The sequence below is a fragment of the Puma concolor genome, chromosome C2 (genome assembly GCF_028749965.1).
Source record: "Puma concolor isolate L17-30 chromosome C2, mPumCon1.1.hap2, whole genome shotgun sequence".
In the NCBI taxonomy this organism is placed as follows: Eukaryota; Metazoa; Chordata; class Mammalia; order Carnivora; family Felidae; genus Puma; species Puma concolor.
The window spans coordinates 107691446-107707856 of record NC_141675.1 but is presented as its reverse complement, the minus strand read 5'-3'; the positions used below and the strand labels follow the sequence as shown (position 1 = coordinate 107707856).

The window sequence follows — 16411 nt, the reverse complement described above, 5'->3', positions numbered from 1 at the left end:
TTGGACTAGTAAACGATAGGAGATATGAAATGATGGTTCACACCTTCCCAGGAAGAGAGGGCTAAGACAAAAAAGACAAGTCACAACCAAAGGACAATGTGAGGAGGATAGAGCCAGCATTGGGGACTGTGTAGTCTCTTAAAATCAGTCTAGATCCCAGCTCCACAGGATGGAAGCCCTTAATCACCCACAACAGGGATCACATTAGCTGTTTCCTCCCATCACATCCATTGGCAACAACCTTTTGTAGTACCTCATGCTTCTCCCGGATGAGCCAGTTTGTATCTTGAGAGCTGGGGTCTGTCCTTTCTCTTTTTAACTAAACCTTGCAGCTTCTACTTGTAAACCCCAGAGAACTGGATGTGACAGTCTTTTCCTATAGAATTACTTATGTCAAATTTTCAAAAGGATGAAAAAGGAAAAAAAGAACATTTCAATTTGGGGAACGTATCATGAAAGGTTTTTTCTGTTTCTTTCCTTCTGTCTTTAAAATGTATAGACAATAAAATTCTTTATAATTATTTAGTGCTTATATTACAACAGGTTATCTCATTTTATAGATGAGAAATATAGAGCGAATAATCAGGAATTATCCTTAGTCACAAAACAAAACAAGCCCTGAACCTATTCTTTAGCCTACAAAATCTCTCCCATTTGGGAACTGAATTTTATGCCATCTGGCTCCAAAATCCGAGCTTACAATGTCAGGCAGTACTTGGAGAAAACAGCTGCATACAGATCACTCTGAAGCCCTCATAAAAATATATGGTAGTAACATTTTTTTCTTTTTAAAAATGTTTTATGAGATCCCCCATAGTATCTTTTGCTAGTCTTGCTGTAAAAATAATGTTTATGGTGATTGAATATACTTTCAGTAAATAGCTTCTGTGGCTATCAAATGACTGTTTTTCTTCTGCATTTAATCACCTGGGAGGAAAGAAATGATGGCAAACAGATTTCACTGCCTTAAACAATATTTGTTAAAGAAAGACTTTTGCCCTGGAGCATCTTACTCAGAAAGTAATTTCCTGGTCACTGCTTTGGAGTCATTGCCTTATTATTTAGGATTTTCTTTTTCTTCTTTCTTTTTTTTTAAAGCATGAATCAGCTCTCTTTTTTTCTTTGTCTTCCTCTATCTACATAGCTCTGAAGTGACATCATGGTCTCTTAATATCACAGTGAGTGAATAGCACTCCCAATTTGTTTGAGACTAACCAGGCTCAGATATTTCTGCACTGGTGATGTTGCAAGTACCATATTTTGTATTTTTAAGGGTCCAAAGATGTTTCAGTAGACTGTGGATTCATGTAGATCTATGTGGGTCAACTTAGTTATTTGGCTTTTGGTCTTTTTTTTAAATGTTTATTTGTTTATTTTGAGAGAGAGAGAGAGAGAGAGAGAGAGAGAGAGCAGGGAGGGGCAGAGAGAGAGGAAGACAGAGAATCCCAGTCAGGCTCTGCATTGACAGTATACAGCCAGACAAGGGGCTCAAACTCATGAACCTTGAGATCATGACCTGAGCCAAAATCAGGAGTCCGATGCTTAACCATCTGAGCCACCCAGGTACCCCTTAATTATTTGGCTTTTGAAATAAAACCTATCCTGAAACTTGTTATCCAGAATAAAATGTAATATCTTTGAAATAACTCATGAAGCAAATTGACACTAAACGTCAAGTAATCCATTTTTCAGTGGATTTAATATGTAAGTTTTCATGTAGACATCAGGTAGATTTTACAAGTTCTAGTAATAATATTAACAACAACAATGATAAAACTGCAGCAAATATTTTGGGATTTTATATAAAGTAGATTAAATATCATTGAAAGACAAAAATTCAGTTGGAAGAAAATATTTCCTAAGGGAAACCAAACGGGGCGCCTGGGTGGCTCAGTCGGTTAAGCATCCGACTTTAGCTCAGGTCATGATCTCGTGGTCCATGAGTTCGAGCCCCACGTCAGGCTCTGTGCTGACAGCTCAGAACCTGGAGCCTCTTTCGGATTCTGTGTCTCCCTCTCTCTCTGACCCTCCCCCGTTCATGCTGTCTCTCCCTGTCTCAAAAATAATAAATAAACGTTAAAAAAATTTTAAGGGAAACCAAACATTAGTCAAATGAAATATAAAATAAATGATAGTGTCCTGAGAAATAATCTGGCCTTGTAAAGAATGCTGTGAATATGCAAAATATTTAAATTAAAAGAGAGTATCGCTAATTTACCTTTGCAGTGGTAATCTTTCGGTTATTTGGATATTATCACTATTTTTCTGTACCAATTGCTCTGTAAACACACTCTCAGGATGAGTTACAATTCTGCCCAGAAAAAAAATCATGAGAAAATTATTTTATTTATTTTATAGCAATATTTGTGAACATCTGGGTTGAAGAGAAACTTTACAATGATTTTATAGCCTTGATGATTCTGATCTTGGTTTGTCCTCTCTGCTACCCAGCTACAAAAATTAAATCCTGATTTTTAACTAAGTTCTTTCTCATCAAAAAATATGGGTTCATTTTTGCTCCTTATGAGTTTGCCCAAAATAATAGTAGAAATCCTAATAATCAGTGGCTTCAACTTGAGAACATTTATTACTTTTAAGAATACATGTAATGATACAGTAATATGTAAGGCAGAGTTTCATCCAGTGTTACAGTGACCTCTGAAGAATGCAAAGATCTTTCCTAGCATTTCATTCTTTTTGCCATTGCTACACCATTTAAGTCTTGACATTTTGCCTTCGGGAAACAGCAAAGAGTTGGTTCTCTGTAGTGGTGACCCTAGCAATTCTTACAGTTGTATGGCTTTTGCAAAACAATGAGGCTGTACTAAATTGAGTCCCCTGTCATATATTCATTGGTGCACTACATTCGCTCCTCTAATGTCTAGCAAGCAAGGAAAGGTGTGAAGGTCATCTGGGCACTAGTCTTTGGAGACTAAGAAAAGTAAAAAATTAGCCACTGCCATTTACAATAGTGATTGGATCACAAATGGACCTGGAAAGGAAGGATTTAGAATTAACAGGAAACAGGGTTTGGGGAAAATAAATCCTTGTTTCTTCTATTTCCCAATAAAGATAAGACGGTCTAAGAACCAAGTCCATTTCTGGAGTTTCAAAAGTGTAACTTTTAACATTTATTTATTTTTGACAGAGAGAGAGAGAGAGAGAGAGAGGGAGAGAGAGAGACAGTGTGAGGCGGGAAGGGTCAGAGAGAGAGGGAGACACAGAATCCGAAGCAGGCTCCAGGCTCTGAGCTGTCAGCACAGAGCCCGAGGCGGGGCTCAAACCCACAAACCGTGAAATCATGACCTGAGCAGAAGTCAGACACTTAACTGACTGAGCCACCCAGCTGCCCCTCCAAAAGTATAATTTTTAATGAGGCAAAGAACAGAGTATTTGTGGCTTCCTAGTTGTTGTTTTTAAGTTTTACAGCATAGCATTTTAAAATGACAATCGCCAATCATACGTATGTGTGTTTGAAATAGACATGCTTGACATTATTACACTGATCAACTATTACCACTTTTGAAAAGATATTTATTAGTCAAGTTACTGACAACTATTTTAATGCAAAATAAAACTGAGACTTTACAAGCCTGCTGTGTTTATACAGCACAATCAACATTATCTTATTTAGTTCCAAAATAATTCCTTGTGAGGGCAACACAATGCCAATTATCAATCTGTTCCCAAGTCAGTGTTTCAGTATCCAAAGCATACTTTAGGTAAGAGCCAGTATTTTCATAGGAATGTGTTTTCAAGCTCTACTTAAGAGTGATGATTGTGTTATGGTTTTTTTGCACATCAATATTAAACAGTAGCTACTAAAAGTAAAGGTGTGAGCAAAGACTAGTCATTAAAAGAATACACAGCTTGTGGTTGAAAGCAGGCCAGAGTTGACACGGTGACACTTATCATCAATATGAATAGTGCCAAATATGCTATGAAACACACAAATTAGCTATATTTTTCATTTCCACACTAGCATCTGACTTCTTATATAAATCCTATCCTCTATCAAATAAAAATATATAACCAATATGGATTCACACTAAGATTAATGCTCATAAAATGCATTTTTTACTTAAAAAAGAATTTCTGAGGATGCCTAGGTGGCTCAGTTGGTTGAGCCTACAACTCCTGAATGTGGCTCAAGTCATGATCCCAGGGTCATGGGATCAAGCTCTGCATTGACTGTTTGGGATACACTCTCTCTCTCTCCTCCTCAGCTCCCCTCCCTCAACTACACTTGTGCACTGTCTCTAAAACATAAAAATTTAAAAAATAATAATAATTTCGGGGCGCCTGGGTGGCGCAGTCGGTTAAGCGTCCGACTTCAGCCAGGTCACGATCTCGCGGTCCGTGAGTTCGAGCCCCGCGTCAGGCTCTGGGCTGATGGCTCAGAGCCTGGAGCCTGTTTCCGATTCTGTGTCTCCCTCTCTCTCTGCCCCTCCCCTGTTCATGCTTTGTCTCTCTCTGTCGCAAAAATAAATAAACGTTGAAAAAAAAATTAAAAAAAAATAATAATAATTTCTGTAATTAAAAAAAAAGAATAGGAAAGCTACCAAAAACGAATTCCAATTTTGTAATATTTCTGCATATATTAATATTAAGTTAAGGACAATTGGCCCCATAAGCTTATTTTTTTTTTCTTTTAAACATTCTACATTAGCCAAGATCACAGATAATGGTGTATCCACCTTATCATCAACCAATGTGTGATGTTTGCATAGTTTTGAGGTGAATACAGAATGGAATTTTAAAAAAAGTTCCTATAGGAAAGGGCATTTTAAAATTAGGGATTAGGTTATGAATGATTTTATAGCCCACTTTAATTGTCTCAGAGATGCTATAAAAAGTTACATCAATTTGTAAAGCGCTTTCGAATTTTCCCTTGCTACATTTTTTCCTCATAAAACTCTGTAAGGTAGGCGAGGCAGAAAGTGTTATCCCTAATGCACAGGTGAGTAGATTAAGAGTTAATAAATGTTTAATGATTTGCTTATCGTCTCCAGTTTTTTCAGTGTTGTCAAAATTTGAATGCAAATGATAATAATGTAATACATCAACTTGCAAAAATATGACAGCATAACAGTCATTAACTTCTCATTGTCCACCATCCCAAGACTGTCAAATATACCCTCTTAGGTGGAATCATGGGTAAACTGACCCAGATTTCCTGACCCAAGAAAATATCTCAATGTATAACTAAGAGTCTATCATGAAGCAGAAGTTCTACCTGATATCCTCAAAATGACTATGCTCTAATGAACAGATACAAAAAATTATTCAGAGAACATAAAACGATGAGGAGAATTATTAAAATAATTTTGGTGTGAGCTTTCCTACCTTATTTACCCCTCTTCTCACACTTATGTTTCTACATTTAAAGCTCTCCTAGATGCTTGGCCACCTCACAGACAAAAACTGCTACACAGAATGGGCACCTGGGTGACTCAGTTGGTTAAGCGTCTGACTTCAGCTCAAGTCATGATCTCATGGTTCATGAGTTCAAACCCTGCATCAGGCTCTGTGCTGACAACTCAGAGCCTGGAGCCTGCTTTGAATTCTGTGTCTCACTGTCTCTCTGCCCCTCCCCCGCTTGCACTCTGTCTCTGTCTCTCTCTCAAAAATAAACATTAAAAGAAATTGCTATGCAGAAAAAGTTGTCTGAAACATCCAGAACAAGTTTGTTCAACCAAATTAAAAAAAAAAAGTGATAAACTAGGAGATGTAAAGATACAAAAAGAAGAAATGAGAACAGAATAAGTAAGGTTGTGAATACTTTGTGAGGGGAAATAAAATTGTAAGAATGAAACAAAACAAAACAGAAAATCCTAATATCTAAATATCTTTCAGCATCCCCCAGTACTAACCTGCTCATCAAGACAAAATGATGTCTATTTTATCTGGATTAAATTACCTATCCCTTCCTCCACGCCTTTCTCTCTCATCATTTTCCTTGTTTAGAATGTCCTCACGGTCATATTTAGGGATAGAAAATATGAAGCAGATATGCCACTGATCCTTTACCCTACACCTAGGGCAGACACAATGAAACATTCCTCTGTCTGCATTCTTAACCTAGGCTGTGAAAATATCATATATATATATATATATATATATATATATATATATATATATATACACACACACACACACACACACACATACACACACACACACACACACACACACACACACACACACATATATATGCTTGAGAATAATAGGGAAAAATGCTTTTTCTTCAACCCCCACGTTTACCCCTTTCTTTTTTTTAATTAAATTTTTTTTTTTTCAACGTTTTTATTTATTTTTGGGACAGAGAGAGACAGAGCATGAACGGGGGAGGGGCAGAGAGAGAGGGAGACACAGAATCGGAAACAGGCTCCAGGCTCCGAGCCATCAGCCCAGAGCCTGACGCGGGGCTCGAACTCACGGACCGCGAGATCGTGACCTGGCTGAAGCCGGACGCTTAACCGACTGCGCCACCCAGGCGCCCCAAACGTTTACCCCTTTCTATAACAAGAACTACTTGGTCAGGTGGAGGTAAAAGACACTCATTGCTTATGCATGGCACAGCCTGTTGACTCCAGTTTTACCTCTGGAACTCACCTGCCTATAAAAGGAGTAGACTTCTTTTCTATTGTCAATATGTTTTTTTGTACTCTTGCTCTCTGAATTTCTTTATCTTACCTCAACAGGTTGTGAAGTATCTTGAGGCCCTCCAGGTAACTGGCTAGAAAAGGATCTGTTCTGTCTGCTCACGTTTCTCCATAGGTTAGGTTTTAAAGCTTAATATATTTTAAGTTTTTTTTTTTTTTTTAATTTTAGAGAGAGAGCATGAGCAAGGGAGAGGGGCAGAGGGAGAGAGAGAGAGAGAGAGAGAGAGAGAGAGAATATGAGAATCTTAAGCAGGCTCCGTGCTTAGCACGGATCCCAATGCAGCAGAGTCAGAGTCGGAAACAACTGACTGAACCACCCAGTTGCCCTTCAAGGTTGAATTTTTAAGAAAAAAATTATAGGAAGTCATATTATGACCTCAAAGAAGACATATATTCTGCATTCCAATTTTCCTATTAATAAAGGTGATAGTTTTGCATATTGATTGAGTTGGTCTTACAATCTTTAATATCAGTCACAGGAAGCCACTACAAATTCTCACTCCAGTTAAATTTTATGTGTCAGTTCTGGTCTAGGTCATACTTTTCCTTTGAAGACCAATTTGTCTCTACCTTTTTAATGAAACATCCCCCCAATACTTCAATTTATTTTAACCTGTCCCTACTAAATTCCAATGACCCTCATTGATGCTACCACCCTTTTAGTACTTAGCACATCCTAGCTCATTATGTGAGCTATATTTTCAAATATATCTTCTCATTCTTTAAATGAATCATAAGCCCACTCAAGGGAAGCCCTGCTTCTCATGCTTTTTATACCTCTGGAGTCTGACATGCAATGCTCAATTAATATTCTTTGACATTAATGATGAGATTCTAAGGAAATTACCACAACAGACTATGGTGATAGTGATTTGTGTACTGAACTACCCTTGATCCATTTTATGCATATCTGCCTGGACTTCCAGCCTTTTGGGCAGATTAAGTAAAGCAACATAAGGAAGACTTCTTTAGAGAAATCTCAGTTGTAAGGATGGCTAAAAGTTGCCTAAAATGGAAGAAGCAAATATTTCATATTTCCTAAATATTTCCTAAATATTTCATAGGGCATACACTGGTGTCTTTGAATTTAATGAATTAGCATTTCACTTTTATTCTGACATCTCTGGCAAATAGTAAGGAATATGATTTCCTGACTATACAGACATTAAAAATGGAAAAAAGTTCTGATAAAAAATGACTACATAGTTCTGAAATCTCTAGGCAATATCGTTCCATGTTTGGGCAAAGTTGTAAAAGAATGTAAAAATAAAACTTGATACAAGCTGCACTAAATATATCCAAGTGAACACTTCTCTCGCTGACCTTCTCAAGTAAAATGTCATTTTAAGTCAGATGGTCATTGAATTTGCCAATCCAAATCATCAGTTCTCCTACTAATTACTATATAACCTTGAGCAAGTCTTTCTACTTGAGTTGATTTCTGTTATCTAGCTGTAACACGAAAATATTAATGCTTACTATTTGTCAGATTTCATGAAGATGATATGGACCTCAGATATTTTTCAGAAATACTTTGTGTTCTTCAAAAGAAATATGTTTAAATAATTACAAATCTTTGCTTTCAACTAAAAGATTAAAAGAATAATACTACCTATGAGAGATTAATATGTAAGCTAATTAGTCAATGGATTCAACATGTTCTAGAAATTTAAAAATTTAGTAAATATGTTTTGTCATTGTCATAACTTCTTCCTTAGTGGTTATCTTTGTAAATAAATCTATTGAATTCGTTTGAACCCCTTTGTAGGTTTTCTATGGAAGAGAGGATTTATCCTGTAACTTGCATTAAAACAAGATAAGAGAAATTTGTGTCTTAAAAGCATAATAGGGTGCATTTTTACATGTTGACAGAACATGCTTCTGCATCTAGAATCTAAAAAAATATTTAATATGCAAAGTTAGCGGCAAACAGAGAAAGTAAAGATAGTTACCAACCATGCATCCCCTTTGGTATATTTAACTTGGATATTTACCCTTCTCTTAGTGACATGAATTCTTCTTGTGCAAACATTTAATAAATACTGTCCAAGGTTAACTCTAAACCTCACAAGCCAGCAGAATGAACTCACATACTTTTGCTCCTAAAATAAGCCACATATTAATGCGATAGCAGAGGAGAAAAACAAAAAAATAAAATAAAATTCTTAACCACTAAATGAAAAACTCTAGAAACTTCACTCCCAGGTCTCTATAACCTAAATGATCTCAGAACGTGAACATATCGACCCATACAAACGTTAACAGAATGGAGAAAACCTCTACCCTTTAAAATTATGTCAGAAAAGTCAAAGTAAAAGACTTAGAATCAAATCAAGGAAATTTTGTAGCAAGATCTTAATAAGTTGCTTATTCATGGATTCTTTTTTTTTTTTTATTCTCAAGTTAGTTAACATACATTATAGTCTTGGCTTCAGGAATAGGACCCAGTGATTCATCACTTACATATAACACCTAGTGCTCATTTCAACAAGTGCCCTCCTTTTTTTCTTTTAATGTTTTTTGAAATTTATCTTTGAGAGAGAGAGAGAGAGAGACAAAGCACGAGCAGGGGAGGGACAGAGAGAGGGGGGTACACAGAAACTGAAGCAGGCTCCAGGCTCTGAGCCGTCAGCACAGAGCCCAGTGCGGGGCTCGAACTCATACACTGTGAGATTATGACCTGAGCCGAAGTCGGACGCTCAACCAACGGAGCCACCCAGGTGCTCCTGTTTTCCTCTCTGTTTTTATCTTATTTTTGCTTCTTTTCACTTATGTTTATCTGTTAAGTTCTTGAACTGCTTATATCTGAGATTAGCATCCACCTCCTTCTGAAGAGTTACATTGTGCTCCTTTGCCCCCTTTTTAGTAGCTATTTAAATTAATAACTGACCATTAATCTTTCTAACTCATCCTCATCCCTCAAAACAAAAGGGTTCTAATTTCACTCAAGTTGTTCTATAGTTGCAATGTTCCTAACCTGTTCCTTATCCTTCCTCCTCTTCTTTCAATAAAATTATTTCAATAAAATTGAATAATAATAAAATTATCCCTTATAGCTGTAATTGACTTCCATGGAGGACCTACTAAGTGTCCAGTACTTGGAGTACTCAAATACTCAAATCATATATATATATATGTATATAGATACACAATCACATACATAAATCCAGTCACATATGTATATATATACATGCATGTACATATAATCACATGCATACCTTACATATATATATGCACATACACAATTATACACAATCCACAATCACATACACATATGCAAGCACTTATTTATCATAAGCACACACACAATTACACACATACACAATAACATAATCATATAATCACATATTCATATACAACTGCATACACACATACAATCATACATACATAATACACATTTAATCCTCCTATAAATCCTATGAGTTTGGTTCCTATTATCATTTTTCAAATAAGGAAGTGAGGTACAGAGACCTGTACAATATCAAGCAGCTTGTAAGTGATGAGGCCTGTTATTTGAAATGTAGACGTTTAACTCCAGGGTCCACATTCTTAATCAAAGTATCTTGCACCAACAAAGTATCTTTAGTATTTAATTCTAGTAACTGATTTCCCTGTCACTCTTCTGTGTTTAGCTCATAATCATTCATTGTCTGCAGTATATTTTAACCATGTTGCTAGCCCCCTATCATGACCTCTCAGATGGCTGAATCAGTTTTTATATAATTCCTTTTGTAAAATACATTTCCTTGCATTGATAAATACTTTGTTAAATGTATTTTGACCATTATTATAAATTTAGATAAAAGAACAATCATCTCTTAATGTTAAATATTTTCAAATTAATATTTTACTAAATTCTAAATATTAAATGATATGTATATACAAGCATATTCTTGCTTCTCCCATAATATTCCAGCTTTATCTTTTTCTTTTCTCACCCATTGTATTCTCCTCCCGTTTTGAGATCTACCTTTTCCATATTCTCTACTATTCCTTTTATTCAAGCACAGAAACCTGGGAAACAGAAAAGGAATCATGTCTACCCTGAATCTTTGGATTCTGTGTCAGGACTGATTGATCAATTGATTAGAAACAACAGTCAAACCAGTCCCTGGAATATGTGGTCCCATTATTAAACTGAAGGGTTTTTTTTTTTCTTTGTTTTGTTTTTCTTTTTCTCTAGGGTAATTTACTAAATTGATTTTAGTAATTTTGGCTTCTTTTGTCTTATCTTTTTTTATAACACTTAAAGATTTTTAATGGCTGCCTCTATTGACATAGGTTTTCTTTTGAGCAAGAAACTCCCCTCCATTCCAAGAATATAATACATTTTATCAAATCATTTTACAAAAAGAAAATGGAGACTAAAAGAAAATACAACCCTTTTTATAGGGCATTTTACCTCTCTAGCAATATAGTAAAAATGGCGGCAATAGGTTGTTAAAAAAAAAAAAGGTCTTATCATTAACTTGTCTAAATTTCACTTATTTATACATTTACCAATTGTTAGAATATTATATAGGCAATACCATAAAATTTATTTTCTAGCAAGAACAATTATATCCAAAAAAGAGGCCCTCTGAGTATCCATTTGGGAAGGAAAATAGGTATTTCATGAGAGCAAGAAACTGTCAGATAACCAATTTGTAAACCTACAAAACTATGAAAAAGCATGAATTTAAGCTCAGTTTAAACCATCCCTCAGAAATTTACAATCCTATAAAAGTAGACACTAAGCTCACGTCATATTACTCAGCTCACTCTCCAGCTCTCTTTGTCAAGCCCCATTTTACAGACCAAGGAATCAATGTGCAGAAGAATGTATACCACTTGTGAATTCTTTAAGAAGTAGTCATCTATCCCAAATTCAATGTCATTATAGATTAAATTTCTTCCATGCTCCTTACAAAGCAAATCTTGCCTTAAAATAATATATATAAATATATATAATATATATATTATATTCAAACTACAGAATCTATAGAAAAGTCCAGATACTCATGAAAAAATCAGCAATGACCTCACTACAAATCTCAATGTAAATTATTAATTCATGACAATAATTTACCCCCACTAAATGTACCTTACTAAGGACACTAGAATTTTAACTGTTCTACTTATTGATACACATTTTTCTTCAAACAATAATGCATAAAGTTCCAGGAATATAATGCATTTCTTTCAAATCATTTTACCAAAATACGTGGAAACAAAACAATTCAAAATTCTTCATAGAGACAGTTACCTCTTTAGCAAAGTGGCAGTTGTCTTTAGTGTAAAAAAAAAGTCTGCAGTCGATTGCTTAATAAAAAGAAAAATCTTGTTTAAGAACTTGTGTCATGGGGGCACCTGGGTGGCTCAGTTGGTTAAGTGTCCAATTCCGGCTCAGGTCATGATCTCGTGGTCGGTGGGTTCAAGCCCCACATTGGGCTCTGTGCTGACAGGTCAGAGCCTGGAGCCTGCTTCAGATTCTGTGTCTTCCTCTCTCTGACCCTGCCCCACTCATGCTCTGTCTGTCTGTCTCTCAAAAATGAGTAAAAGTTTAAAATAATAATAAAAAAATAAGAATTTGTGTCATGGAAAACACTCAGGTTTCTAAGCTTCTTGGAAATTCTGATCTATTCAAGTGCAAATGATATTCTCTACCACCTACTCCTCTTTGGTGTTTTGGGTGTTTTCCCCTATGTCAGTCCAGCTAACAAATGGTTAAGAAACATTCTCTTGGCAAGCATCTTTCTAGTTTAAGAAATTTCATTTCCTCTGTAGTTGAGGTCATGAACTTGAAACCCTTTCATAAAGGAAAAAACACTCTCAGAGTCACATAGGTGTGAATCTGCTTAATTCAGTGATAAAAACAAAAAAAAAAACAAAAAAAAAACTAAACTCCTGCTTTGATACTATTTTTAAAATTTTTAATATTGCTTGGAATTTATGCTTATCACCCAGCTGGGTTTAGCAGAAAACTGAGGAGGTATACATTATTTCTTTCCAATACTAACTTTAAAAATTTACAATTTTTTTTGCTAATAAAGTTAATGTTACTCTTATTGGTTTAAAAACATTGAAATTACTAAAAAGCAAGGGGAGTTGAATAAAAGTATTCATCTTCCCACACTAAGAAGGCTTGTATTATTCTTTCAGTGGATTTCTTTCACAGTATGCTTATGACACAATGTACCTTCTAAAATAGAAACAACAACACAGAAGCAAAGAGATTCAGAAAAGGACAAAAAAACAATAATTCAATTACAGCAAGTTTCCATATGTGTGTTATTTGGGCACTTGGATTGTGACATCAACAAAATAAATTTTAGTCATTAATTCCAACTATCTTCATCAAACTTTTGGAAAAAAAAGAGGTGGCATGAAATGGAGAAACTTTTATAAGCAAGAAAAGGAGAGTTAAAGAAAATGACATTAATGAAGCCAGGATAGTCCACACACTAATCAATCAACCTCTAGATTTTTAAAAACATGACATTATTTATCCTGTAGTGATTATTATGACTTATTTAAGTTTGAAGAGCTTCTTGCCATTTACATCCTAAATCCAGTTTTCTCTTAATGCCATAATTTCCAAAATATTCAGTGCCTAATAGCTAACAGTAAAATCTAGAATGATGTTTTTGTCATACTGAAATTTCTAGGTGCTATATTATTCAAGCCACATGAACATATTTGAAATTTAGTTCACCGTTAACTTTTTAACAAGATGCTTCTATTTTAAATCTATTTCAGAATCACTTCAACTATTTTTAACCGAAGAGTCATTCAGTTTTTGGTGTCACTCCAGCAGCATAGCCCTGCACTAAACAATGGAATAGGAGAGTAGCGAGTGTATAAAATATATGCCAAGAGTCTGGTCCATAGCAAAGGGCACTTAGTCTGTTTAGTATGTTCAGTAAATTCAGTTATTTTTCTTTCATCCAGTTGAATAGGTTTTCTTTCTGTAGACAAGGCCTGTCTTTCTTGTCTGCTGCTTTTTTCTTTTCACCTAGCCTAATGCCTGGCACAAAGAAATAAATATATATAAGCAAACGAGTCAATTAAATAAGACAGCCATGTAGAGATTTAGTTTGTGTTAAAAGCGCCATTTTTAAGTCTTTTTCGTGTATCTTCAAAATTTTGAGAATTTATATTCTGTTTCTTACTAAATTGGTAGTTATTTTAAATGAAACTTTTAATTTATTGCCATAAAATAAATTGTCTAGGACAATGTGCCATGTTTGCACGAACTTTTCCGGTACCCACAGAACAGCATCACACAAATCGGTGCAGACATGACCCAAATTAGAGAATATCTCACAGAATTTTAATAGTTCATGAAAAGATTATTACTTGCCAAACTTTACATAATGTCAAAATAATCCCAATTTTTAAAAACCCATCTTTGTTATTTAATGAGAAAAGATTATATAAAGGATTTACACATATTGATCAACCCAAAATGAATATAGAACATTGAATAATAAAATACAACTTTTATCATATTTTGAAGGCCAATCTTCACTCTGAGAGTTGTCTGCATGGGAACATTGACAAGGTGTCCAAAATCCACCTTAAAAACCTGAAGTCCACTTTTATAAATTTGAAGACCCCTAGCAATCTATTCTCAGGCAATCTTTAACACCACTGCATTCACCTAATAATTTCACAGCAGAAAAAAAAGACCAGTTAAAACCATTATTTCAATGAATTTTGATTGAAAACTTCCTGCCACAAGCAGCAGTAGATTCCACATGAGGTAGCAAATCGTTTTTGACACTAAGTCAAACCATTGTTATCAAGAAGCAGAGGTAATGTATACTTTGGGAAAACCCATCTGCCATATTAGAGCGATCTTCTAAATCTCAGTATTAGTCATATCATATTCTTCTTCAAAAACTTCAATGACTACTCATCATCTAACAAATAAGTCCAAGCCTGTGGAAGAAGTTGGGATAGAGTACAGGAGCATGGCTAACAAAGACCTGACTACCAAGGATTAACAAAATTGGCCTTTTTTTTTCCCCCACGTACCATGAAGTCCAGAAGTAAATGAAGGAACAGTAGAATGGCTCCAAAATGCCAGAACAGATTAAAGATTGTTTTCATTCACTCACATGAAACTTTTATCCTCACAATTCTTATTCTATGATAGCAAGACTGCTACTGTGCTTCATCACTGCACCCACAGTTCGTGCAGGAAAGTGTGGGAGGAAACTTTCATGCTTCCCAGATGTTTTTCTCGGTCCATTCATTTCCCTACTGCCAACCAACAAGGACTAGTTCATAGGTTCTCCTCTACCTAAGCATCCATACCTCCATAGCACGTCTTCACTTTCAGGTCATGACTTTGCCTCATGTTTCCCTGAGGAACGTGAAGCAAGCAACAGCAATCTTGATAAACTTTCATTTCCACATCTTCTCAACTACCTCACTGGCTGCTTCTTCTAAATCTCCTTTGCTAATTCTCCTCCTCAACCTGAACTCTTGATGTGGGAAAGCCCCAGGATTTGGCATTGTATCTCTTCTCTTCTCCTATTTACATGCAGTCTTTTGACAACCTTTTGCAGTCTCAATGCTTTAAAACTGTCTACACTGACGACATCCAAATAAATCTCTCCAGTCAAGATTTCTCCCCTGCCTAAATCTAAATGTCACTTTGACAGCTCTATGTGAATGTTAATAGGCCACCAAAATTTTAAAGGTCCCTAGAAACATAAATAACAAAAACAGAATGACAACAACAACAACAACAACAAACACCCTGTTTATCCCAAATCTTTTGTATTTGGCTTTGTCAATTAATAGTCATAACATCCTATCATTAACTTAGAATAAACTCTCATAGTTTTCTTCAAATACTATGCATTTCTCACCCCCTATATACCATGTCAACAAATTCCCTATCTTCAAAACACAACATACCCAGACTTAGACCACTTCCTTCCACTTTCCCTACTACCACCATGGTCTGAGTCCTTAACATGGCTCACTTGGAGACTCTAATAACCTTATAACTTGCCTCTCTACCCTCAACTTTGATCCCTTACAGTCTACCATAAACATGACAACCAGAGAGATCCAGTAAAGAACCAATACAGGACTTGTCATTCTTTGGATCAAAATTTCTAATGGCTTCCAAACTGACACAGAGTGAAACACTTACAGAATTCTAGAGCATCTAGTTTATTTGTTTATTTTGAGAGAGAGTGAGCACAGGAGTGTGAGTGGGGGAGGGGTAGAAAGAGAGGAAGAGAGAATCCCAAGCAGTCTCTGTCCTGTCAGCACAGAGTCTGATGCGGGGCTCCATTTCACAAATCATGAGATCATTGCCTGAGTCAAAGAGCCAGAAGCTTAAACAACATAGCCACCCAGGCACCCTAAATACATGTTTCTGAACTTTTGTTCAAGTGTTTTTTTTTTTGTTTATTGTTGGTTTTGGGGGTTTTTTGGCAGGGGGGGCTGAAATTCATTCTCCATATCTCTACCTAGAGAAATCTTCAAACTTGCATGACATTCTCTACTTCTCTTTCTGAAGAACTCATATTTTCAAATGTGAAGACCCAGTTTAAGTATCACCTCCTCCAGAGAGCCTGTCCATTCCATCTATGGGCTTTCATAAAACTTGAAAAAATAAACATTAAAATTTTTTTTAAATAAAATTAAGTATTTTATTAGAAGGTGATAAAACTAACAAATAAAAGTGAAAGAAGGAAAGGAAACTGAAATTATTGTATTAGCCCTAGAAGAATAATCAACAA

General features: G+C 35.5%; 1 long non-coding RNA gene across 1 annotated transcript in view; it reads right to left on the bottom strand.

Moving 5' to 3' along the window:
- LOC147577480 (uncharacterized) overlaps window positions 1-16411 on the bottom strand; it is a 208358-nt gene that overhangs the window by 30271 nt on the left and 161676 nt on the right. The gene's annotated exons all lie outside the window — the stretch shown is intronic.